Below are 12,245 nucleotides of genomic sequence, written 5' to 3'. Positions count from 1 at the left end.
TCAGGGGTCAGGCGCTGAGGTTCCTATCTCTGTGTGTTTTCATTTTCCGAGAAGCACACACCCCCCCCAACACCTTGCATCTCTTGAGGAGCCTAAAATGCAGCTGCTGATTGATTTGAAACTGAGCTATAAATAGCCACTGGCTCCAGCCAGGGCCAGGGGAAAATATCCCATTGCTAGGAGACGACCGTTGCCGGGAGACCGCCATCACTAGGCGACTCGTGCTGCTGAGGTGACAGCTGGGCCCTGAGTCATCCCCAGTCTTGACAGGGGGCAGGGCCAGGCCAGAGCAGAGGCCAGCAGAGAACCTCAATGCTCACCCTGTCGTCAGGGCAGGCAGGCGACAGATATCCCACCCGTTTCTCTCTGGTGCTCTTCAGCCTCTGACTCTCGGCAGGGACTGGGTAGAGGAAAACGAAATGGCAGAGGAGTATAGATGGGGACAGGAAGAGAAATGGAAGAGGGCGCAGGCTAAGTAAGGAGGGAGAGATAAGAAAAGAGGGTAGAGGATCAGGGGTACAAAGTACCTATCTGGCCTCAGGACGACTCGACTGAAGGGGTCACTCCCCACCAATACTGTGCTAAAACACTCAGGGCATTCCTCCTTTCAGCCCAGTCACATTTCCCAGAAGTGAGGGGAATGGCCTGGGGAAGATTTGACTCAGCCACATGTGTCCCCAGCACTCTCTCCACACTAGAGCCTCGAAAGGACGTGCCTGGGGACCTCTCATGGTGAGACTTAGAGAGCATATAGAGCTCTCACTCTAGGTTTAGGGGTGGTCCCATGATGCTTCCTCCGCCCTGTCTCTCTGAGCCAAATGTACCAGCAGCACTAGTCTTTATCTACCCCATGGCTGTAGAGTTGGACCTTAGAAGCCTGGATAGGAGACAGTCTTCTCTGCTCTGACATCAAGATAAGGGTGGGGAAGGTAAGAATAGGCTTAGAAGAGGGGTGTCTCAAGAGAGGGGTGCTCCAAATGAGAACCGTTCCAGGTAAAGGTGTTCCAGGTAATAAGCACTCCCACTGAGGGCACTCCAGGTGAAGGGTTCTCCAGCTAAGTTGTGTTCTGGTTCAAAGGTGCTCAGTTGGTGTTTTAAACGAGGGGTCCTCCGGATGGGGGTGCTCCAAGTGAGAGTGCTTCTCTTGAGGGGTGCTCCAATGAGAGATACTCCATGTGCCCTTAGGAATCAAATTGATAGATGCTCCAATATCGATCCCTGAAGACTAACCTGGGAAGAGAACATCCTGGCTGAACTGGCCCTACATGCTACCCCATATTCTGTGGAGGAGACGAAAGTCCCCTGTGCATCCAGTTGGACATTGTCTGACATAGTTCTCTCAGGATGTGAGATGTTCTAAAGTGTCCTCTGGGGAGCAGGAATCCTCCATGGAAGGTGCTGCAAAGCCAGCTTCCCTATCCCCATGACCACTGGTGTGTGTGAACTTCCCCTGTGCTCCCCTGGGTGCCCAGGAAACCCCACCCTAGCCCTCTAAGTGTGTGCTAGCCAACAGCTCACTCTAACTGTACCATCAGAGAGCTAGTGGGCCCAGGCTGAGAAGAGGGGCTCTTGGTGTTTGGAAAAGACATGGAAATGGAAGCTTCTAGGGAGGATATTTGCCAAGTTTCAGAGTCAAATAGATTCATTCAGGGGCAGGTGACAAGAGGCCATTTCAGATGAAGTGCCAGGTGAGAGAGGTGCTGCACATGAGGGCGGTGGTGCCCTCCTAGCTGGCATACAGCCCAAAGGAACAAGGGTCTTACAGACCACAGCTGAGGAGATAGCTGCCTGAGAGAGAGAGAGACAGACCATTAATGCATGCCAACTGACTCCTGAGATCCCTGGGGAGAAGATACAGCGGGGGTGGGGAGAGACCAGTAAGCAGGAAGCTTCTGATGACATGGAGAGAAATAGGTTCCTGATCTGAGGAGGATGGCAGAGATAGAGGGAAGCAGGTGGGCCATTTGAGGAGACAGGAAAGGCTCCCAGATCAGTGCTCAATAACCTCCTAAAAGCCCTCATTGTTATGTTCTCAAAATACAGGGCCACTGCGTGCCTAGGCCTTCTTCACACCCACCTTTATACTTGAGTGTTCTCATCCTATATACCCCAGCCAAGGAATGCATACCAGTGTAGTGATTCCCCTGTAGGATTTATAGCAGGCAGAGCAAAACCAATCAGCATGAGCAAGAATGAAACTCAGCTCAGAGCGATTTGACTGTAACCAGCGCTGGACCAAAGCTTCTAGAGTCTGGCCCACATCATTTTACTTTAGCCACATTTAAGCACAGCACAATTTTGGGGAAAAAATATTCAGATAAAAGATTCAATTAACTCAGTCCCAAGTGCATAATGGTTTAAGACACGCTTGCACTGAGATTCTTTACAATGTACATCTGGTTTCTTTCAGAAGAATGGGTACTGCTGAGGCTGGAGTGATGGCTCAGCAGTTAAGAGCACTGACTGTACTTTCAGAGGTCCTGGGTTCAATTCTCAGCAACCACATGGTGGCTCACAACCATCTATAACGGGATCCGATGCCCTCTTCTGGTGTGTCTGAAGACAGCTACGGTGTACTCATATACAATAGATAAATAAATAAATAAGACTGAGATAAATGTAATGCCAGAATTGGACTGGCCCTAAAATAATACCGAAGTCATCTAATCTAGGCTGTTGTCAAACACAAGTGACATCGCTCATAATAATGCGTTTTATGGCCTATAAGTAATGGTTTTAAGGGGAAAGGTTCTGAGATAAGTCAATTCCGGGAGACAGGGACAGAGCCTGTCCATCAGACAGTGAAGGATCACCAGGCTGTAGACCAGCTAGGAAGAGCAGCTGTGCACCTCGTTCCACCAAAGAGGTAAGCTGTGTGTTCAACTTTCCTGGATTCTCCATGTGTGCAGAGCCTTTCTGTCCTCCACAATTGCCACACAGCACCCTCTGCCCAAGAACCCATGCCACCACCCGTGGGCCATCTGACCAAGGACAACAATTAGAGAAGTGGGAGGAACATAGTCTGGTTGCTCACATCTGCCGCATGCCGATCCACCATCTCTGATCCATACCCAGGCAATATGGTGACACGTGCCTGCCCCAATCCTGGCTGTGGAAAGCTGGACTCAAGGCCCCTCCTGTAAGAACAATGACTCACCCTGTTAAAGACTGTCAGGGCCTTGGAGAGAGATCAGTCAGCAAAGTGTTTGTCTTGCAAGCACAGGGTCCTGAGTTCTATCCCCAAAGTGCATTTAAAAATTAAAAAAAATAAATAAATAAAGCTGAACTCTGTGGCATGTGGCTGTAACCTCAGTACTAGGAAGGTCAACACAGGTATATCCTTGGGTCTCAGTGACCAGCCAGCCCAGCCTACTTGATCAGGTCCAAACCAATGAGAGAATGCACACAAAAGAAAAAAAAGAAAAAGAAAATGGCGGTGGGGTAGGGGAAGGGTGATAGGCCAGGGGACAGTTCTGTGGGTGAAGTGCCCACCTGAGTTCTGAGGGACAGGTCATTAGCGTCCCGGAGACCTGTAGGTCAGGCAGTCTAATATAAATGTCTCAAAAAAGAAAAAGAAAAGAAAAAAACAGAGTAAAGAGGGGTAGAAGAGGGACTGGAGAGATGGCTGAGAGATTAAGAGCACTGATTGCTCTTCCAGAGGTCCTGAGTGCAATTCCCAGTAACCACATGGCGGCTCACATCCATCTATGATGGGATCTGATGCCCTCTTCTGGTCTGTCTGAAGACAGCTACAGTGTACTCACATACATAAAATATATAATTTTTAAAAAGTGGTAGAGCCGGACAGTGGTGGGGTACGCCTTTGATTCCAGCACTTGGGAGGCAGAGGCAGGTGAATTTCTGAGTTCGAGTCCAGCCTGGTCTACAGAGTGAGTTCCAGGACAGCCAGGGCTACACAGAGAAACCTTGTCTCGAAAAAAAAAAAAAAAGTGATAGAAGAGGATTCTAATATCAGCCTGTTTCTCTGTCTCTGTCTCTGTCTCTCTCTCACACACACACACTCACACCACACACACACACACACATACACACACACACCAGCTAGAGCCCAGCTTACTGCCCTTTCTTACTGCCCCTAGGCCTCACATCATTCCCAGGATTCTCCTTCTTAATCCAGTCTGAGGACACCCCACCCTGAAGCTCCTCCCTTCCAAGACACTGCTCTGCTGTCCCAACATCTGTTGTTTCTGCTGCTAAGAGAGACCCCAGATTGGGGTTTCATTAGCCTGCTGGCAGGCCTGGTTCTCCAGCAGCTCTTAATGGGTCTTTTTACACAAACCACCCGCCCTGGGCCATACAGGCTGCCACCACCTGACCTCTACTTCATCCCAGAGGGAACCTGTGGAACTCCTTAAGGCCATTGGATCTTTGTGTGTCCCTTCTTGAACCATCCCTACCCAGTGCGAGGGGGCGTCTCAGATCGTTTGTGACATTGTCAGAAGTAACCCCTCCCCACTATCACTCCACTGTCTTGTGTTTTCACTGATGCTGGCTTTAGTCACTTGCTTGCAAGTGTGTGACTATGTCACCCCGAACAGAGATTCTTCAGCCTGACTCGCAACAGGAACGGAAGGGCTATGAGATCCTAGAGGCTTCTCCTGCGTCATGCGGAGAGGGTGTGTGTGGAGGTGCGACGATGTCGATGTCCCCACTCGGTCTCCCTTTCCTCGCCCTCACAGGTGGCAATCCAAGCAAGGGCATATAGGGCCAGCTGCATCTGCGCAGGATCCGGAAGCCCACTGCCAACCGCTCGCGCCAAGGACCCCAATTCTCCTCAGCTGGCAGGATTCTGGGTCGCCACCACTTCGTGCAGATGGGCCACTCGAAGCTGCTCTTCGGCCGCGCGCCCTGTCCTCCCGGCCGCGCGGCCTACCGGGTTTGTTATTGTGCGAACATCGGCCTCCGAGCGGGTGCTGGCGCCTGGCGCGTGCCCGTCCGTACCGCACCGGGAGCGCGCAGAGCGGACCGGGGCGGGGCGGGGCTGGGGATTCTCGACACCTCAGCCTGACTCTAGAACCGGGATTGGTCCGGACGCCGGGAGCGCGCGAGGGCGCGGCTCTTAAGGGCCGGGCGGGGGGCAGGCGCGGCGCCGGCGGCGGCCGCGGAGGAGCGCGGGGAGGAGCGCGGAGGAGGAGCGCAGGGAGGAGGGGAAGGGGAGGGAGGAGGCGCCCGCCGGGTTCCCTGCAAAGCGGCCTTATTTATCTGGGCACAGCCTCAGCCTCCCCGGTGGGAGGCTCAGGGCGGGCGATCCTCTCCCACCGGGGAGCTCCGCTCCGGACTCTGCCGAGAGGGCCCTGGTGCGGGGCGCCGGGCGCGGGGCGCAGTCGGGCCCTGCTAACCAGTCCAGCACCTCGGCCGCCTCTGCGCTCGGCGGCTCGGGTGCTGGGCTCCCCATGACGCGAGGTCGCCCGGCGGACAGCGTGGCATGAGCCAGAAGCCCTGGCCGAGGTAAGGTGTGTGTCTGCGCGCGCGGCAGGCTGCGGGGAGGGGAGGGTCCAGGTCGAGCCACTGCCTCCGCGAAGGCTACAATGAGGAGGGGGCGGGGTGGGGACTTGGGACTGCGCCGCGGCCGCCGCCGCCTGAGCAGGGCTTACGTAATCGCAGCCCCTTCCCCACCTCACCCTCCGGCCGCTGGGCCAGCGGTTCCGCAGCCCCTAACCCCAGCGGCCGGCCTGATTGCGCCCCGCTCGCTACCGACAGCTTGGCCAGGCTGTATCTCGGTACCACGGAATTGCTGAGAGGAAGCACGGTGGCTGCGAGGACTCGGAATTGCAGGCCGTCAGCCCCCACTCCTCTTGGCTTGGCTCTGGGCTCTCCCCACTCCAGCCCTATGAGCCTCCGGCGGACTGGAGGACGTGACAGGTGTTGATACAATTAAAAGGGAGGAGCCATGTGGCTATGTGGCTTAGGGGTCCTGGACACCTTCTGGACATGAGCTGGTATAGAGCTGCCGCCCACAGCTCTATACCAGGGAGTGGGCTGGCATGTCTTTGGTTCTAGAAAAAGAAAATGGGCCTTGGCCAAGATTGAAAGGCTTCAAAATGAGGAATGGGCATCCTGAGATTGTCGAGCAGGGCTTCCATGTTCTACTGGGATGTTAGGTCAGTGGGGAATCCTCCCCACCTTTCATCTCAGGAGAGGAGGCTGCACTGTTGAGGCCTGGATCTGGCCTAGCAGCCCTCCTTGCTAGCCCCTCCCAGCCTGAGGCAGGCGGCAGCTGACCTCCCAGGAGCAGATGGCAGATGCCACTTCACCTGCTCCCTCCTGGAGGCCTGACTTTCACTGCCATCTTGTCCCATGGCCCACTGACCAGGGTCTTCTCAGGCCTCCCTGCTGCCCCTTTGGACACAGGACCCTCTATGCCAGCCCAACACTTTGATGAAGTGCTGGACAGCAGCCTCAGAGCAGCAGCGGGGAGGGGTGGGGGGCTTTGTTGGGACAGGAGCCTAGATGACTAGGGGCTGCCTAGATCAGGTCAGAGGCATGGTGGAGCCTCGATGTCCTGCCTAGACATGGTCTGAAGGCCAGGCTGGGAGTCATTGGGAGGAGAGAGGGAAAGTCAAGGTTGAAAACATGGTTGGTGCTGAGATACCCCAAGATTGAGCTCCCTCATTTCCTGCCATCCTCACTCTTTGCCTCCTCAGTCACCTTTACTGTAAGCCCGGGATACATATACACTCACCTGTTCTCCCAAATACACCTGAATGGGGCCTGTCCTCCCAGGGCTGAAGTTAAAACAAGTGCTTCTAGGTAAAAGGGATCTAGACCCAGGAAGCCCTGAGAGATTGAGAGAGGTGTATCCCAGAGACAGAGGCAGGGGCTTCTGGTGGGCAGCACTCAACTTTCCTGACCATAACTCTTCATGTCTGAGAGCCACTGATGTACCTTCCAGGACTGGCATGGGGAAGGGTGTGGGAGGCAGCAAAGCAAGGTCTGGGAGGCCAGTGAGCAGCCCTGAACTGTCCCCATTAGTGGTCAGATGGCCAAACAGGCTGGAGAGAGTGCAGGTGGGCCTCATTTTGGCAGATGTCTAGCCTGGGGCCTCGGTCTTGAAGGTCTCAAATTCTTTAGAACACGGGGTGGGGGGATGTGATAAGCTGAAGCCTGACATCTATTCCCCGGTGCCTTGTGGTCTTTGGCCCTTAGCTTGGTCACAGAGTCTGAATCTCTTGGAGCAATGACTTGGGTTCAACCTGGGCCTATCTACCTCCTGGGCCAAGGGTCTTCCTATCCCTAAATCCCTGGTACACCCCCAGAAGCAGCTCCAGCAGGGGGTGGAATAAAAGTGCTGCGGTTGACACGTGCAAAGTGGCAGGGATGTGAACGTGCCTGAGTCACAGCGTTGTCACAGAACATGTTGCTTGTACTGTGCCCCAAATCTCAGATACCTTGGTTGTCACCGAAGTCCGTGGGGCTGCCACTACAGACTGAACTTGATATGGATGTTTTGGTTATCTTTTTCAAGCATGAGGAGCTGATCAGGGCGGGTTCTATGCAGGCCAGGAACCAGCCTCCAAGGTGGCCTTCATCCTGACCTGTGCTCCCAGAGATGTCAGAGACAGGGGAAGAGCCCCTAGACTGAGAGTGTTGAGGGCTGAGACATTGGTGGGTGTGTAGTTGGCGGTCTTTAAGATTTCAGGGTAATGTCAGGGACCTGCTGGATGAGAGCTGTGTGCGGAAGCCCCTAGTCAGATAATAGGAAAACACAGGACCCAGTGAAGCAAAAGAAAAAGACAGGAGATACAACAGATGTGGTCCTGGTCTGAGTGTTTGGGGTCTTAAGACAAGTGGCAGTTTTATGCAGCATCAGGAAGACCCTTCTCTCAGCCTTGTTTTGACTAGTGGTGCTCTAGGAAGAAAAGAGGGAGGAATGCTGGAGGAAAACAGACTGGGGCTTCCTCTTTCCATCTCCTTGGTGATTCCTGTCCCTTTCTTCTAGGATCAGGCCAGATTTTAGGGGTCAGTCAGTCAGATTCCTTAGCCATGAAACTCCAGAAGAAGGACTTAGCCAAAAGATCTCCTCTCCCCCAGTACCTGCACCTCAAGATCACAGGGTCTGGGGAGCCAGGTGCTGACACCAATCTAATTTCTTCTGTACACATAGTGACCACAAGCATAGCTGGAGTTAAGTTCTTGTGCTTCTCCTGCCCTGCTGACCAGTCAAGGCTCTCAGCCTCAGGCAGCTGCACCCCTGAGTGTCTGGGTGACCATTTCTCATTCATTCCTTCAGCAGTACCCAGAAGCCAAACAGTCATGGTGCTATTTGTCTTCAAGGAGTTACTGGGCCGGGGGAGAGACAGACAATGATGACATCTCTGGGTAACACCTGGAGGTGCTTTTTCAGAGCGCTAGCGGATCCTATCATTGGAGGCAGGCAGCAATCATCTGCTTTGAGAAAGCCTATGGGACAATCAGGGGACCACCATTTGGCCAGGTGAAGGAGAAGAGGAATGAAGGACAGAGGTCTGGCTGGGGAAGAAGTCATGGCTGGAGACGAGGCCATGAGACTATTTTGATGACTGGATACACAAAGAGGCAAGTGCTCATGGCTTAGTATCAGACTCTGTGGAATGTCAATCTGGAAACCACCAAGTACTGGAACTTTCCCAGGAGACCCATTGTACCATCCATGTTCCTTATCTCCACAATGAGTCTTCTAGAGAGGGCAAAGACTGCTCTCCCAGGGAGCACCTAGTCAGCTCTGCTCAGGAGCACTTTGATGAGGCTTGGGCTGAGGAAGTTGTCATCATCCCTTCCTTGCCCAGGATGAACACAGGGATCTCAAGCTCCTCTGTAGTCTAGAGATGACCCAGAATTCCACTCCAAACCAAGCACAGGACACACTAGGCCTGGGACTGATTGCTGTGCCTGCTCATCCATCATTCCAGAAGGCCTCTCCTCCAGTATTAGCTCCTGAGGCATTTGTCTGTGAAGGAAAAGGCAACCACTGATCCATCCCCCCTCCTAAGAAGTGGGCTGCAGGAGCCACCCTGGATAGAGAGAGGAGTTGCAGAATCATGAAGGAACTCTAGCTGGACATGGCAGTGCATATCTGTAATACAGCAGGATAGCTGTAAATACAAGGCCAGCCTCAGCTACGTAATGCTACCTGGGAGCAGACCCTAGGTCATCTGGAGAGATAGTGGGGCCAGGTGGAGTGATCCTTGCTGGAACCCCTCAATAACCTCTTGCTCACCTGGCAGGAAGGCTCCATTCTTCCAGTGTTTGCTCATCTTTCTCTGAACGCCTCAGCCCTTGAGCTCAAGTGTAACTGTTTCCATCTTTGGACCACAGTAAAGGGGGTTTTCAGGCTTGGTTAATGCCACTAGAGAGAGAATAAGTGAGAACCTCTCTAAGCATAAAGCAAGGTTGCCTCTGTGAAGATGCAGCTTCCACGAAAGGCAGGGCCCTGGATGGGGGAATTAGACACTGAATCTGACCTGGTTTCACCTACATGACCTAAGTCTGGAAGGTGGGAAGGAGATCTTGTGCTTCTGAAAACGTGAGTTTCCATAGCTGCAGTGAGGGGCAGAAAGGAGCCCCGCAGATGCCCGGGGCATCCACGTGCATCTCCCCCCAACCTCCAGCAACTCAGGCGCTCCACGTGCACACCCGCGGCTGGGAGCATTTTCAGCCTAAATCGGCACAGCTCTTGGATTATTTCTCCCCTGGCACCGCCTCCGCAGCCTCCTCCAGATCCTAGCCAAGCGGGCGGCTTCTCCCCCTGCCTCTTCCTGTGGAGCTGAGTTTGCCGGAGCCACCATCATTCCTCCTCCGCTCCAGTGTCTCTGGTGCAGAAAGCCCGGCTGACCCTAATGAGCGCTGGAGCTGTCCGTGGTGCTGCTCGCGGGGTTCCGAGAGAGCTGAGTCTGCGCCTAGTGGCTGAGGCTCAATGGGCAGTCTAGACGTAGACCGCGACTTAGGGATATGTTTCTGGCTGGGGCTGTCTCTCCATCCTCAGCACAGTTCTCAGGAATGTGGGTGGTGCTGGATAAGAATCGGAGCACATAAGGAAGAATCTCATCCTTTCCCATCATGGATGCTGCTGTCCTGCATCCCTGTATTGGGCCGGCTTCCCTATATTGCTCCCAGGGAACTGGGGTAACCACACTTTAGGCTTGCCTTACCGTAGCATGCAAACTATAACTCTTCAGAGCCTCAGGTTCCTTGTATAAAGAGCGGAATAACAATAGTGGCCATCCCTACACAGGTATAGCTGCTGTGAAGTTGAAATATGTGTCTGACCCAGTATGCATTTGGCAAGTGTTAGCATTGCTACTTGCTATACTGGCTATTTCGTGGCTGCTATTGCCTGTTCTTGAGCACAAAAGAGCAACTAAGGTCTGGAAACCTTTAGGGAAAAACTGGCCTACTACCCAGGTCTTACAAGTCATACTAAGAAGGGGAGTAATAGAGAGATAGCACTGAGGTCCCAGGGTGGACTGCCAATGGCCATCCTTAGACACAGAGCTGTGTTGCTGGTCATGAGAACCATGTTCTGGGGAGAACCTAACTCAGGGTTCTTCCCTCCCCAGAGGTGGGAAACTGGCACAGGTTGCCTGTGCAGTATAGGGAACCATCAAGACAGAATTGCAAATAAAGGTAGACAGTAGTTCCACATCTTTTGTGTCCAGCCAGAGTATAAGAAGGAATGGCCAATTTCCTTGGCCTGTAGCTCCAGAAAAGGGATCTCAGCCTAAAGGATAACATGAGTCTTTCTTGTCTGAGGGTTTGTGTAGTCCAGTGCCCACCCCTTAGGAAGATTGGTATTGTGCCAGGCTCCCTGGCAAGGCTATGAGCCACCAAAGCCAGGTATGAGGGTATGACAGAGGGCCTAGAAGAAGCTTTTGCTGACTCCCTGGAGATTGTGGGACAGGAAGCTGACAGCTTACATGTACATCCAGTTCATCCTGGGATCACCTATACACACAGGAAGGGAGACCCTGCCTTGCCCTTGGGTTAGCTCTGGGACTCAGGACTTACCCTACCGTAGACTGTAAATCCCTCCTACAGGAAGGAATCTGTGATGTCACCTCCCAGGTTTCATGTTGAGGAAATGGAACTACCAGAGGCTAGCCAAGAGCACTCATTCATAGAAGGGGCCATCTGGAGTCCAGAGTGTTGCACTTGAGTGTGTTTTGAGTGCTGCATTGAGTATTTCATCTGCAGGTGAAACCCATGGAAAAACCACCTCCCTCTGGATGTTGGGTGGTGGTGGATGTGATATCTGGAATGCAGAGCAGACAATCGTGGCATTATAATAGTCTCACTGCTCTTTCCCTCCGTGCTTTCCATTCACAATGTCCTCTGCCACCCAGTCACAGGCCTGGGAGTCTGAGGGAAATGGAGAGAGGAGTGATCCAGACCTGCTCTGTGGACAGGTCACCCTGGCCTTCCACATGACCTTCCTCCTTCAGCTCTAATCCAAACTTTAGCTCTATCCCTTAACTATCGGCCATGAACAGACAGTTCACTTGGCCTTGGCCTCTACCTTGGCCTCTACTCTACTTCCTTGGCTGTACAGAAAAAAACATAGCACTGTCCTCATTGATTTGGGTGGGGGATTATAGTATGTATCTAGCAGGCTAGAGAGATGGTTCAGTGGTTAGAGCATGTGTTCAGCAGGCTGGAGAGGTGGCTCAGTGGTTAAGAGTACTTGCTGCTTTTATAGAGGACCTGGGGGCCTGTAACTCCATTCCAGGGGATCTGATGTCCTCTTCTGAATCCCACAGATGTATATGTGATACACATGCACACATGCAAGAAGACACTTACATAATTTTTTTTAATATGAAAAAGCATGTGTCCAAGTAGCACTCTGCTGGTACCACAGTCAACTATACAGGGAAGATCCCTGAGCATTTTATAGGTGCACAGATTTTTTTTTTCCTTCGAGACAGGGTTTCTCTGGGTAGCCCTGCCTGTCCTCAAACTCTCTGTATAGACCAGGCTGGTCTTGAACTCAGAGATCTGCCTGTCTTTGCCTCCCAAGTGCTGGTATTAAAGACATGTGCCACCACTATCTGGCTAGATGCATGGATTTTGGAGAGCTGGTCTGTGACTCTGAGGGCTATTCAAGCACCTTCCTTTCCTTCCTTCTTTCTTTCTTTCTTTCTTTCTTTCTTTCTTTCTTTCTTTCTTCCTTCCTTCCTTCCTTCCTTCCTTCCTTCTTTTTGTTTTTTTTGTTTGTTTGTTTTTTGAGACAGGGTTTCTCTGTGTAGCCC

General features: G+C 52.8%; 1 protein-coding gene across 3 annotated transcripts in view; it reads left to right on the top strand.

Moving 5' to 3' along the window:
• The first annotated feature begins 5,167 nt into the window (after positions 1 to 5,167).
• Positions 5,168 to 12,245, top strand: part of Fbxl16 (F-box and leucine rich repeat protein 16) — a 12,714-nt gene continuing 5,636 nt past the window's right edge. Inside the window, exon 1 of one of the 3 annotated variants that reach the window (XM_028760892.1) lies at positions 5,168 to 5,469. The gene's annotated coding sequence lies outside the window, so the exon portion shown is untranslated. Of the gene's footprint in view, positions 5,475 to 12,245 lie in introns of all 3 variants that reach the window. The other 2 variants (XM_028760890.1, XM_028760891.1) reach the window with 2 other exon arrangements.

This window comes from Grammomys surdaster, unplaced genomic scaffold (assembly GCF_004785775.1).
Source record: "Grammomys surdaster isolate TR1022 unplaced genomic scaffold, NIH_TR_1.0 126612, whole genome shotgun sequence".
NCBI classification, from domain to species: Eukaryota; Metazoa; Chordata; class Mammalia; order Rodentia; family Muridae; genus Grammomys; species Grammomys surdaster.
Note: the sequence above shows the minus strand (reverse complement) of the source record. Positions and strands in the feature narration are given on the sequence as shown.